Raw genomic sequence first — 12,556 nt, 5'->3', positions numbered from 1 at the left:
CACAGGCAGATCAGCTGAGAGATGCGTGGCATACCCGTCCCACCCACACAGTTTCCCGCGCTTTTGCCAGTCTCACCAGCATGCTTGTTCAGCATACGACCTCTGTGCATCTGTGTGCATCAGTGTCCATGATATTACTATTTCTCCTGTTCTTCATATTTTGCACCCCTAGTGCCACCACCGTGATGTCTTGTAAATGCCCTGCAACATCTGGTGCTGGTGATATGAAGCCAACGAAAGCAAGAACGTCCTTAACCCTGGAGTCTAAGCTTAATATTGTGAAGCAGCACGAAGCAGGTGAGGGGGCAAACTCCATCGCTCGTTCCAGGAGTCTTGCACAGTCGACTGTATCGACTGTTATAAAGCATGCTGTCAACATTAAGAAAGCTGGGGAGACAAGCACGACTCTACAATACATAAAACATCATCATTATTATTGCATGTTAGATCACTTGTATGGGTCTTGGGTTCCTTATACACAAGTCCAGGAACTCATCCCTATTTATCCCATTAAACCTTAATTTCGCTTTACGATATTTCGGCTTACGATTGTCTTTCTACGAACGCATACCAATCGTAAAATGAGGGAGACCTGTATATACATATATACAGTATATATATATATATATATATATATATATATATATATATATATATATATATATATATACTGTACATATATATACACACATCATCATCATCATCTAATTCTGTATTGTCCCATGAGGAGCATAGAAGCCCAGGGCTAGGCAAGTTGGTCCTGATATATATTTAAGATGAGAGTGACCAGCCTCACTCACCCGAGTGGCATTACGTGAGCAATAAACCCCTGCACATAAGCCTGCACAGGCTCAATCCGACTGGAGCAGCTTAAATTATCCACTGAACCACAAGGCACCATAGTTTGGTTATATGGTTACCACCCACTGTAGTAAATGGTTTCCTGGCATACAGGAAGACATGTGGCTCATCACTCAGTGTAGTCACCCACAGACAAAAGGAAGAAGAAAGAATGAAGGAAAGAAAGACAAAAGAGGAAGGAAGAGAGGAAAGGGCAGTCAACTGAGAGCAGCACTAAACTGAATGAGTAGATGGTGAGTGCCCCCACCTACCATACAGTAATATATAGATAGATAGATAGATAGATAGATATAGATATATAGATAAATAGATAGATATAGATATATAGATATATATACACACACACACATACACACAATCACCCATGCCTTGAATTGCGACGCATCGATAACTGATGCTTCGCTGGACTGAACAAAAGAAATAGGGGAACATTCCCACAATCTGAACGTCAGTTGCCTCCCTAGTCCGACACCCCACCACTCCCTGGATTTGAAACGTGCATATCCAAACCAGCACACCGCTGCCAGGTGTGTCTCCCTCCCAGTCCCTCCCCATCCCCCTGCCCCCCAAACGTGAACACCACCCAGCTAGCCACCACCCCTGCGGTGATGACCACCCCCAAAGTCTCTGCCACACCTCAGGTGGTAACCACCGCCTGTCTCACAGCCACACCCAAAGTGGTGAATGCTACCATACCCCAGGTGATGCCCACAGCCCTTACCATTCACCCACCAGCTGAATCAGCTGTCAGGTCCACCTCTCCACGCCGCAACTGTGCCAGGCCAACACTCCCAGGCAGTAACTGAGCCAGGCCAACACTCCCAGGCAACAGCTGAGCCAGGCAAACACTCCCAGGCAACAGCTGAGCCAGGCCAACATTCCCAGGCAACAGCTGAGCCAGGCCAACATTCCCAGGCAACAGCTGTGCCAGGCCAACATTCCCAGGCAACAGCCAAGCCAGCTCCACATTCCCTGGCAACAGCCTAGTGGGATAATGTGTTTTTTGTACACAGACTTTTTGTTTGTCATCAATAAATTATCATATTTTATGTGATGGCTGGAGTCCCATTTTTCTTTTAGCAATAGTACTGTTTATGAGGATAATAACATTACCTAAGGTGCTTCTGTGTCAGTCTCTACTGATTGAGAAAGGTATATGGGAGTTTGGGTTTGGGCCTGGAATGTATCTCTGGCTCTTCTTCAGTATCTTATGGGGAAAGCTGCTTCAATATCTGACATACTTGCTGACCAAACGCTCCTACTGGTACGCAACACTGCCAGATAGCTGTGTGTGTGTGTGTGTGTGTGTGTGTGTGTGTGTGTGTGTGTGTGTGTGTGTGTGTGTGTGTGTGTGTGTGTATGCATGCGTGCGTGCGTGTGTGCCATATACAGTATATGTAAAAAAAATTTAGCTCCAGCACAATACACATATAATGCATAAGGTTCTTTCTTTTTAGAGGCATTGTAAATGCCTATGGGGTAGTAATTCAATCAAGTACTGTTAAGAGTTCAACACAAAAATGTAAACCTTGTCACATGCAATAGGTTAACATACTTTAACCATCACTATACATTTCTTAGTTCCCTCAACTTCCTCACTTTCTCACACACTTACCAAAATTATATCCTGTAATCCATCTTCTTTTTGGCCCACCATGCCTCTTCCCACCTTCTGATTCACTCATTCAGCCTACTGTATACTCTTTTCATCACCACATTTATATCAATTCTCTCTACAGCCTATGACTATCACAGCATCTAATCACACTTTCCTCTACCCTTTGATCAACAGACTTCTTTGTCCATCTCCTTCATAAATCTTTATGTTTCTTATCAAAGTGGAAGATATGCAGATTGGCCTGGGAGGAAGGTAGAGTCCCGGAGGATTGGAAGTCAGGTATAATTATTCCCATGTACAAAGGAAACGGGGAAAAAGAAGTGTGTGGTAATCATAGGGGCATTTGTCTTCTTAGTATTATAGGAAAAGTGTATGGTAGGATACTTATTGACAGAGTCAGAGAAAGAACAGAGAAATTAGTTGGAGAAGAACAGGGAGGCTTTAGGAAGGGAAGAGGTTGTGTAGATCAGACATTCATTCTTAGATCTTTTGTGGAAAAGTTTCTAGAGAAGGGAAAGAAGTTGTATGTGGCTTTCATGGATTTGGAGAAAGCATATGACAGGGTGGATAGACAAGGATTGTGGAAAGTATTAAGAATATATGGAGTACATGGGAAGTTGTTGAATGCTGTGAAGAGTATGTATGATGGTGCTAAGGCTGCAGTGCGTGTGGATGGTGAACTAAGTGAATTTTTCTCTCTGGAGGTTGGGTTGAAACAGGGATGTGTCATGTCTCCATGGTTGTTCAATCTATACATGGATGGGGTAACAAAAGAGGTACAAGGTTGGTTAATGGATGTTGGAATGGCCCTGGTGAGAGAGGATAGTGTTTGGAAACTCCCTGTACTGTTGTTTGCAGATGATACTGTGTTGTTGAGTGAAGACGAAGGAGAGCTGCAAGGCTTGGTGGATGAGTTTGGGAGAGTGTGTAAGAAACGGAATCTAAAGGTGAATGTAGGGAAGAGTAAAGTGATGGTCTTTGAGAGGGGTGAAGTCAGTGAATGTACAGCAAGGTTGGATGATGAGGAATTGGAAAATGTGAGTACATTTAAGTACTTGGGTAGTATGACGAGTAAGGATGGAGGTTTGGAGGGTGAAGTGCTTGAAAGGGTACAGCAGGGAAGAAAGGTTGCTGGTTCTTTGAAAGTAGTGATAAGAAACAGGGAAGTGAGCATGGAAGTGAAAAAAGTTACTACATGACAGTATTGTGATACCAACTCTAACGTACAGAAGTGAAGCTTGGACGTTGTTGGAAGGACACAAGAGTGAGAGCAGTGGAAATGAGTTATTTAAGAGGAGCCTGTGGAGTCACATGGAGAGACAGGCTGACGAATGAGGATATAAAGGAGCGTTATGGTGTGGATGTGGATGTGATAGGAAGCGTTATAAGGAACACACTGAGGTGGTTTGGCCATGTGGAGAGGATGGAGGGTGAAAGACTGACGAAGAAAGTGTACAGTATGTGAGTGAGGTGGAGGGGGGAAGAGGGAGGGGGAGGCCGAGGATGAGATGGAGGGATGGGGTGTAGAGGTATATGAGAGAGGGGTGTGTGAGTTGGGAGCAGGGCAGTGAAATGGCGGGGGACAGGGCAACGTGGAGGCGATTTGTTTGTGGCCACCCCAAACGGGATTGAGGCGTCTGGCAATAGATGGATAGATAGATCAAAGTTACAGTAACTCATTTCTTAAAAGTTCCATTTCCATTGCTTTTACACTTGAGTTTTCAAATTAATGCCACACCAAAGCTTTATAGCTACCTATATACCCATACTGGTATACATTAAAGTAGGTACCATCATACCTTCATGCATTTCTCTTGCAGCCTCCATTCCCAGGTCTGTGTTCTATCAAGGCCTTCAAAACACCTGTAAACTTTCTTCCTTTACACATCAACATAACAGTTAGATAATAATGACCGAAAGATTATCGGGGACAACTATTTTAGTAGATACCGTACTGTACTAGCTTTAAAAAAAAAAAAAAAAAAAAAAACATAACCTGCTTTAGGCTGATCAGAGATCAAAGTAAAACTGATACGGTAGGCAATAAGCAGTGCAGTAACCATAAACAGAATTTAAAGTAGCTTACAGTGTACTGGCATGTTTAAACTAGCACCCAAACACTGCAAGTGCAAATCCGAGGTACACATACAGTACAGTATATGCCATATTATCTGAAAATAGTTTATTATGGTACTGTAACTGCTATCAGCCACCCAACACAGGTTTCTTTTTATATCTGTGGAATGTGGCTTGACAGGAATCATGCAGCTCCTTTTTTCCCTGATTATAAGGAGACCAACACTGCAAAAATTAGAACAACAGCTTAAACAATATTAAAAATTATGACCTCCATACAATACGTCCAGTGTTCATCACACAAAAAGATATACAGTATTAGTATAATAAATTCAAGCAAAGTGGTATGTATGCAAGGAATCTCCTGTCACAGTGGGGGGGGGGGAATCATTATAATGATAAAAAATAACGAAAATTGGTAACAGTTTTTTAAAAATCTTTACTACAGGCAATTCAGAAAGCAGGCATATCACTGAAGGTATTGTTTATCTGTGACAGCTATCCAATGTTGGGAGGCTACTGAATGGTGAATGACAGATCTCCATTTAGCTACCCTCCTACTGCCTTCCCTCCATCCCTTTGCTGTTTCTCTCCCTGCTTCCATCTCCCTCTCCACTCCCTCCTTTCCTCTTTAAGCTGTTTCTCCACAGCTTACACAGCTCACTCTCTTCTTGTACTTATCAACCCCAGCTTTCTTCATCTTGTGTAAGCATTTGTTCTTTGCTGTTACTTCTCAACTTCCTCTCTTTTCTATGTAATCCTTTCCTTCTTCCTCTCCACCATTCTTGAATGACTCATTCTTTTTATTTATTTTTTCTCCTTCCCATTCCCCTTTTCTTCCATTCCTGTCCCCTACTCCATTTTCACTCTTCCTGCTTCTTACGCTCCTCCATTCCTTGTCATTTCTATGATTCCCTGCCCTCCCCTTGCTCCACCTCCTCTGTCTCTCTTTCTTACAGTAATCCCATTCATTTCCTTTTCTCTTCCTCCTCCAAACTTCAACTCACCGTCCAGAATCCTCTTCCTCTTTGTCACTCACATGCCCTCTTTTCTTTATTCTTCCTCCCTCTTCTCCATCCCATCTTTCTATTCCCTCCAATTCCTTCTCCATCTCTTCTCCGCTCCTTTTTCCCTCATTTTCTCCTCCATTCCCCTGCTTCCTGCACGCTCCTCCCAATTCTCTATCTATCGGGTATCATGCCCACTGCTCCCTATTTTCTATTACTCCATCTAATGGGTATCTCTCTTTTTTCCTTCCACTTCCCCCTCCATCCCACTTCTAATTTCTGTTCCATTCCGTCCCATTTAAATCCTCCTCCATCCCTCCTTCCTGGTTCCCTTCCCCACACTTCCTCCTCCATCCCCCCTCAATCCGTTCCTTCCCCCACTTCCTTTTCCACCTCTGATTCTTTCTTCCCCACTCCACATCGTCCTCCATTTTTTTTTTCTTCCTCTATCTTTCCTACTGGCATCCCCTCTCCCTCTTCCACTTCCATTCCTCTCATTTGGTTCCCTCCCCCACTGCTTTCTACCTCTTCTTATTCCTTCTCCTCTTCATTTCCATCTCCATTCCTCGTTCCAAGTCTCTTCCACTTTCTACTAAACCCCTTCTCATTCCTGATCCCAAATTACCCCTAGTGAGTTTAAAGGCCTGTGCATTAAATTTCATCTGAGCTAAACATACATTTGGTACGCTACCATACAGGATAGGTAAGCAGGCCACTAAAGGAGGTATCACACAGGGACTCGTGGACGTCCAAATTTGCTGCCACGTGAGGGTCGTGGACGTCCAAGTGTGGAAAGCCACCAGACCCATTCATGGACGTCCGCATTCACTGTGGCAGAACAAAACTCCATAGTCTCCTTCCTCTCTATAAAGTTTATCCATCATTGTGGCCAAGCAATGTGTTTGTCTGTTATCTTGAGCTCTGCAGTCAGTTGAGCTGTTCTATTACTATATATGTCTTATGATAAATTCAATTCTGTTAGTAAACTTTGTATAATCTTTTATTATATGACTTATTATGTTTTTAATTGTTTTAAAAAATTTTCAAATACTGTACTGTATACCGAAATGTGGTAACCATGATAGAATGTCATTTGATGGTTTATTAGAAAGGCATTAAACCCATTGGCATCCCTACTTGTCAAGTGGGGTTGGTGGAGGATTAGTGCCCCTCCCTGTAAAACAATTAACTCTAAGCCCTTGGCCACCCCGTTTGGGATACATGGCGTCTGGCAATGAATGAATGAATGAATTAAACTCATGAAGAAAACACTACTGTACTATGAGCATTACCATCAAGATATTCAAGAACAAAGCAGCACAGAAGGACACCAGCAATTATATCTGGTCCATTGCTGCTGACGATAAACATGTCATCTGCTTGAGAGTCAGAAAAAGTGACCTCCCAGTCCCATGGGGTGAACTCAATAAAGAAGAAGGTGGCCATCAACATCCATCGTGGCAGGGAATGGACATTCATTTTGTTCTGCACACAAGATCCATGGGTCTCTGTGATAGCAGCTTAAGTTTCAGATTTGTAGTGTGGGAACTTTCACACATAAGAGGTAGTACCGGTACTGTATATATATATATATATATATATATATATATAGTACCTGTTATGTAAAGCAGTTTAAAGCAATCAAATTTAAAGGCCATCTTGGAGGGAAATGACAAAAGTCACCTGTAGAAATTTCTGGAAAATTCATTTTAAGCTCCTTCAATGCTCAAACTTATCGGCAGCTTATCAGGAAATAATCATTATCCTAAAAAATTACCCTGCAAGTTCCAAACTTTAAGTACATAAAAGTTGTACTGTAGTAAATCTATCAGTAAGCCAACAATTAAAATTCAGTTTTAACTCAAAATAAGAATGCTACAAAACTTTCTCTGGCAAATTCATATCACAGTGCATGGGGTAATATACTTGTATGGTAACAATAGTATAGTATTAAAAAACACAGTACAAAACTACGTAGGAACCTGGAGCTATTTTACAACATTAGCACAGGGTTCTTGTTCGGCGAGCCACAGCTCGCTAATGCGATCATTTTTTCCCTTCAGCAAACGAATTTTACATGCAAGTCACCTTTTGGCAAGGAGAAAATACATCCACTTCAAAACCCAGTAAACTACAAAATAAGTAAATCTCACTTAAATGAACAAAAAAGCATGTTGTGATCGATTATTAAATCTTTCCATGTCGCCATTGTGAATGTTTAAAACATTAAATTATTCTAATACCACAATGTGTAAATAAATAAACAAATGTATTGCTCGTAAAATATTTCAGCTCGCAGTCAGTTTGGCTACTAAAAATTTATTTGGCTTGTAAATCTGAAACCTTAGGAGCCAAATGGCTTGCAACCATTGGCAGTTAGCAAGAGCCCTGTTAGCAATTACAGTACCATATCTGGGCAGCCTGAAAAGTCCACAATAGGGTACGGTACCTGAAATTAGAACAGAATGGATGTAATATACCATTCATAAATTCATAAAGTTTTCATTAGTGGTAGGTGGTGGCAACCATCATCTACTCACTTGATGTAGTGCTGCCTACTTCTTCCTTAGCCTTTATCATTTTTTTTTCTTTGCCTGCCCTCCTCTCTTCCTATTTCTCCCATCTTTCCTGTCACTTCTTATTGCTTTTCTTCCCTTTACAGTTGGCTTTACATTGAGTGACAAGCCAAATGGTTTCCTGTAAGCCAGGAAACCATTTACAATGCTGGGTGGTAACCATATGACCAAACCATACGTGCTCCCTAGGTGTCAACAAGTGGGTTGGTGGAGGGGTAGTGTCCCTCCCCTTAAAACAACTAACTCAAAGTCAAATGGCCACCCCTTATGGGATTGTGGCATCTGGCAATAGATAAATAGATAGAAGTTTTCATCTGAGGCAGAGTTATTTCAGATAGCTCAGATTTGTTGACACGAGTTGTCATATAATGACACTCTATCTATCAACTGCCAGACACCATAATCCCATAAGGGGTGGCCATTAGACTATGAGTTATTTGTTTTACGGGGAGGGGCATTAACCCTCCACCAACCCACTTGTTGACATGTAGGGAGCACGTATGGTTTGGTTATATGGTTACCACCCAGCGCTGTAAATGGCTTCCTGGCTTACAGGAAACCATTTGGCTTGTCACTCAATGTAAAGCCAACTGTAAAGGAAAGAAAAGCAATAAGAAGCAACAGGAAAGATGGGAGAAATAGGAAGAGAGGAGGGCAGGCATAGAAAAAGAATGATAAAGGCTAAGGAAGAAGTAGGCAGCACTACATCAAGTGAGTGGATGATGGTCGCCACCACCTACACAGTTCCAAAATACCCGGTACTGTATTGTACTGAACACTATTCTACACGACTTGTGCAAGTGTGGTTTTCCTGCCCACCCACTCATATAATCAATAAGGATAATAAAACTACTTAATGGGCTTACAACTGTTGCTAGGCCAAGTGATGTGTGTGGTGAAAGTTGCAATGAATTGAAGACTTCCATGACAAACTAGGTTCTGTACAGTTTTGACGGTAGAAGAGATATTACCGGTACTGTACTGTATCAGTTTTGTCAAGACAGATAAAGTGGGATTATTTTACCAGAAAAATAATCTGAAAAACTGTGGTTTTCTAAAGCACTGCAAACTTCTTAGGCAGTCCAAAGCGGCAAATGCAACGATTTTTTTTTTTTTCCTGCAGTGACATATAATGAACCCTAGGGTACCATACATGTAGTACCAGTATCATCATCATCATGACCTCTTTTTCCCATCTAAGGATGGGGTAAGGCAGGGTTGAGAGAGCAAGAAGAAACCTACTAGAGGGATAATTACAGTATTAAAATATCAGCCCAATTAAACAGGCCCAAATCGCTTGCTCACCAATCAACCTCTTGGAAACCTGTCTTCATTTCTTGGGCATAAACACTCACACTTCCTAGAGCAGCTAATAAAAAATGAACACCCTAAACAGACCAAATACTGTACCATACATAAAGTGACCAGATTTACCCGAGCTGAAAGCAGGACACCATCAAGTGTGTGTGTGTGTATATATATATACAGCCACTTCACCCTGAGGCTATTAATCAAACACCTAAGTCTTAGACAAACTCCGAACATACCGTATGGCATGGTGAATGGTCAACCAAAGTTGTCAGTGAGTATAACAGATTCTATATTAACAATTCAGTATTTCATTTGGTTTGGATTATGCATAATTTCACTAATTCATCACAACTTCATTAAAGAAGATCATCTTATATCTAATATAATAGTAATTTTCCAAAAGCAGGACATGTAAGATAATTTGCTAAAAAAGCGGAACATTTTAGCCGCAATTAAATAAGCGGGACTGTCCTGCCTAAAAGTGGGACTCTGGTCACCTTAACCATACAGCATTGTAACTTTATAGCTAAGGTAGCTACAACACTTTCACACACAGCAGTTTTTCAGAGAAGCTTTGCCTTGTTCTGATTTTAGTCTTTTTTAATGACCTATAGGGAACAATATATCCCAAACACATTCACTTAACTTCAATCACCTAGCCTATACAGGTATCTGGCTACTGCCAATTAGACACCACCAAACCCTGTTTCAAAAATGTGCCACTAGGTTCCCTTCTGTCGCCTAGCTGTGATGCAGGGTAGGCTATGAAGAAGTATCTATCTATCTATCTATTGCCAGACACCATAATCCCATAAGGGGTGGCCATTTGACTTCGAGTTATTTGTTTTATGGGAAGGGGCACTAACCCTCCACCAACCCACTTGTTGACACCTAGGGAGCACATATGGTTTGGTTATATGGTTACCGTACCACCCAGCGTTGTAAATAGTTTCTTGACTTACAGGAAACCATTTGGCTTGTCATTCAATATAAAGCCAACTGTAAAGGAAAGAAAAGCAATAAGAAGTGACAGGAAAGATGGGAGAAATAGGAAGAGAGGAGGGCAGACACAGAAAATGAATGATAAAGGCTAAGGAAGAAGTAGGCAGCACTATATCAAGTGAGTGGATGATGGTTGCCACCATCTACCACTGACAATTTTATTCACTTGCAGAAAAATTTCAAGGTCTGAATGAAATAGGGTATGGTACAACATATACCGGTAGGCTAAAACACTTAACAGGGTTGTTGTTGCAGACTTTATTTTTATGTCCCATGTAGCTACACCTCCAAAATGTCTGGAAAGGCTCTACAAGGTAAAGCTACTGGAATACCGGTACGTGTGTGAAGTATATAATCTTAACACTAGAGTGACTCTGGACACCTGCAAGCTTTCTCTATACATAAAAATAATTGTCTGCTGAATTCTTGTTGGCACAGCCTACTGATAATTCATCAGGTTAAGCACCAATAACATAATTAACATCTGTCATTTGCCTTTCATATAACAATGCAAAGGAAAAAGTACGGTACAGTACCATTACATTCATTTGGTACCTGTAAACTATACTGAACTGGTAGCTACCTGTTACACATCTACAATAATGTAATCCAAATGATTATTGTCCGAACCCATTACACACGTGGGGTAAACTGAACAAGAACAAGACTTTCATTTCTTTCATCACTCATCAATAGCCCAAAAACAAGAAAAAGGAAGTCCAGTTCTTATCCCTCCATATATCTATTCTTCCTGTATTCAAGGAGCTAAAAAGTTAACTGCATTACTGTACTGGCACTAGTATTGGCAGCAAGTTGTGGGGTCACCACATACCGGCACCTATGCTGGAACTTATCTCCACGATATAAACAGAAAAGGAAGGAAGAAGGAAAGAGGTAGCAGAGGACAAGTGCTACAAGAAGAACAAATAAACTTAGATTGGATGTAGTTAAATAATCACCAATGAAACCTCACTCTAGCTATAAGCTGGTAACACCCAGTCTTTAAATTTTTTTATTTTTACTGGCAAAAATCAGTACAGAATATACTGTACTATTTCACCACATTCAATCATGAGAGGAAACTGAAAACTGAGAAACCTGTTTCTACAAAACATGCATATGGTACAATTTACAATGGAACTAAATACTGACTGTCACTGAAATAATAATATTACTGTAACACACGGCTGCAGCAATGCATTAATACTTGCACCTACAGTACTTGTTTCATATATAAATATCTTTTGAATTATTTTATAATCAATCACTTGTACCCTTCGTCATCAATTACAGATGTGTTAACGTTTCTTTGTTTAATTAGCTACTGGTAATTTACTAAAATTATAAAAATCCTATAATATCTATTGTACCATGTTGTATCAGTCTATTCTGATTTAGCACTTAGCTAATGCTTACCAGATTAACAAAGTACCTGTAATCAAGTTTTCAACAAGTTTACAACAGGCCAAGCAGTATCTTTCAATATGCAATCTGCCACATGTCAACACTTACTGACTAATGAGTAAATACTAGTTTGTACCTGATGGTACAAAAATAATAAATAAAAAAGCAAATACTGCTGACCTCAGTAAACCTAATTAAATGATAATCTTGATGCTGGCTTACATCAGTAGCTATCTTTTACAAACTTCTCATGTAAGCTTAATGTTCACACTCCACAAAATAAGTACCGTAATCTCTGCAGTAAACTGACATAAAAAAAAATTTAACAATACAGAAACAAAGTCCACCACAAGTCTTGATAACAATAAATAAAACCCCAGTAAAAATCTAGGTAAGCTTACTCTCCTATAGAAGCAATGGCATTTTTTTTTCCTTTATGGTATCCTGTACCCTACCTTGTATAACCCCTAACAATGCAATATGCATAAAAACTGGCACAAAGCTACAACTCCAACATTACTTACTATCTATCTCTTGCCAGATGCCTTAATCTCTTACAGGGTGGCCACAAACAAATCACCTCCATGTTGCCCTGTCCCATGCCATTTCACCACCCTGCTCCCAGCTCACACCCTCCTCCCTCATATACCTCTCCACTCCACCCCCCCATCTCATCCTCAGCCTCCCCCACCTTCCACCTC

At 40.8% G+C, this 12,556-nt stretch overlaps 1 protein-coding gene across 1 annotated transcript in view; it reads right to left on the bottom strand.

Moving 5' to 3' along the window:
• Positions 1 to 12,556, bottom strand: part of E(bx) (nucleosome-remodeling factor subunit NURF301 E(bx)) — a 126,104-nt gene that overhangs the window by 111,596 nt on the left and 1,952 nt on the right. The gene's annotated exons all lie outside the window — the stretch shown is intronic.

Source organism: Coenobita brevimanus, chromosome 85 (genome assembly GCF_032717465.1).
Source record: "Coenobita brevimanus isolate Jiangsu-jjx chromosome 85, ASM3271746v2, whole genome shotgun sequence".
Taxonomy (NCBI): Eukaryota; Metazoa; Arthropoda; class Malacostraca; order Decapoda; family Coenobitidae; genus Coenobita; species Coenobita brevimanus.
Note: the sequence above shows the minus strand (reverse complement) of the source record. Positions and strands in the feature narration are given on the sequence as shown.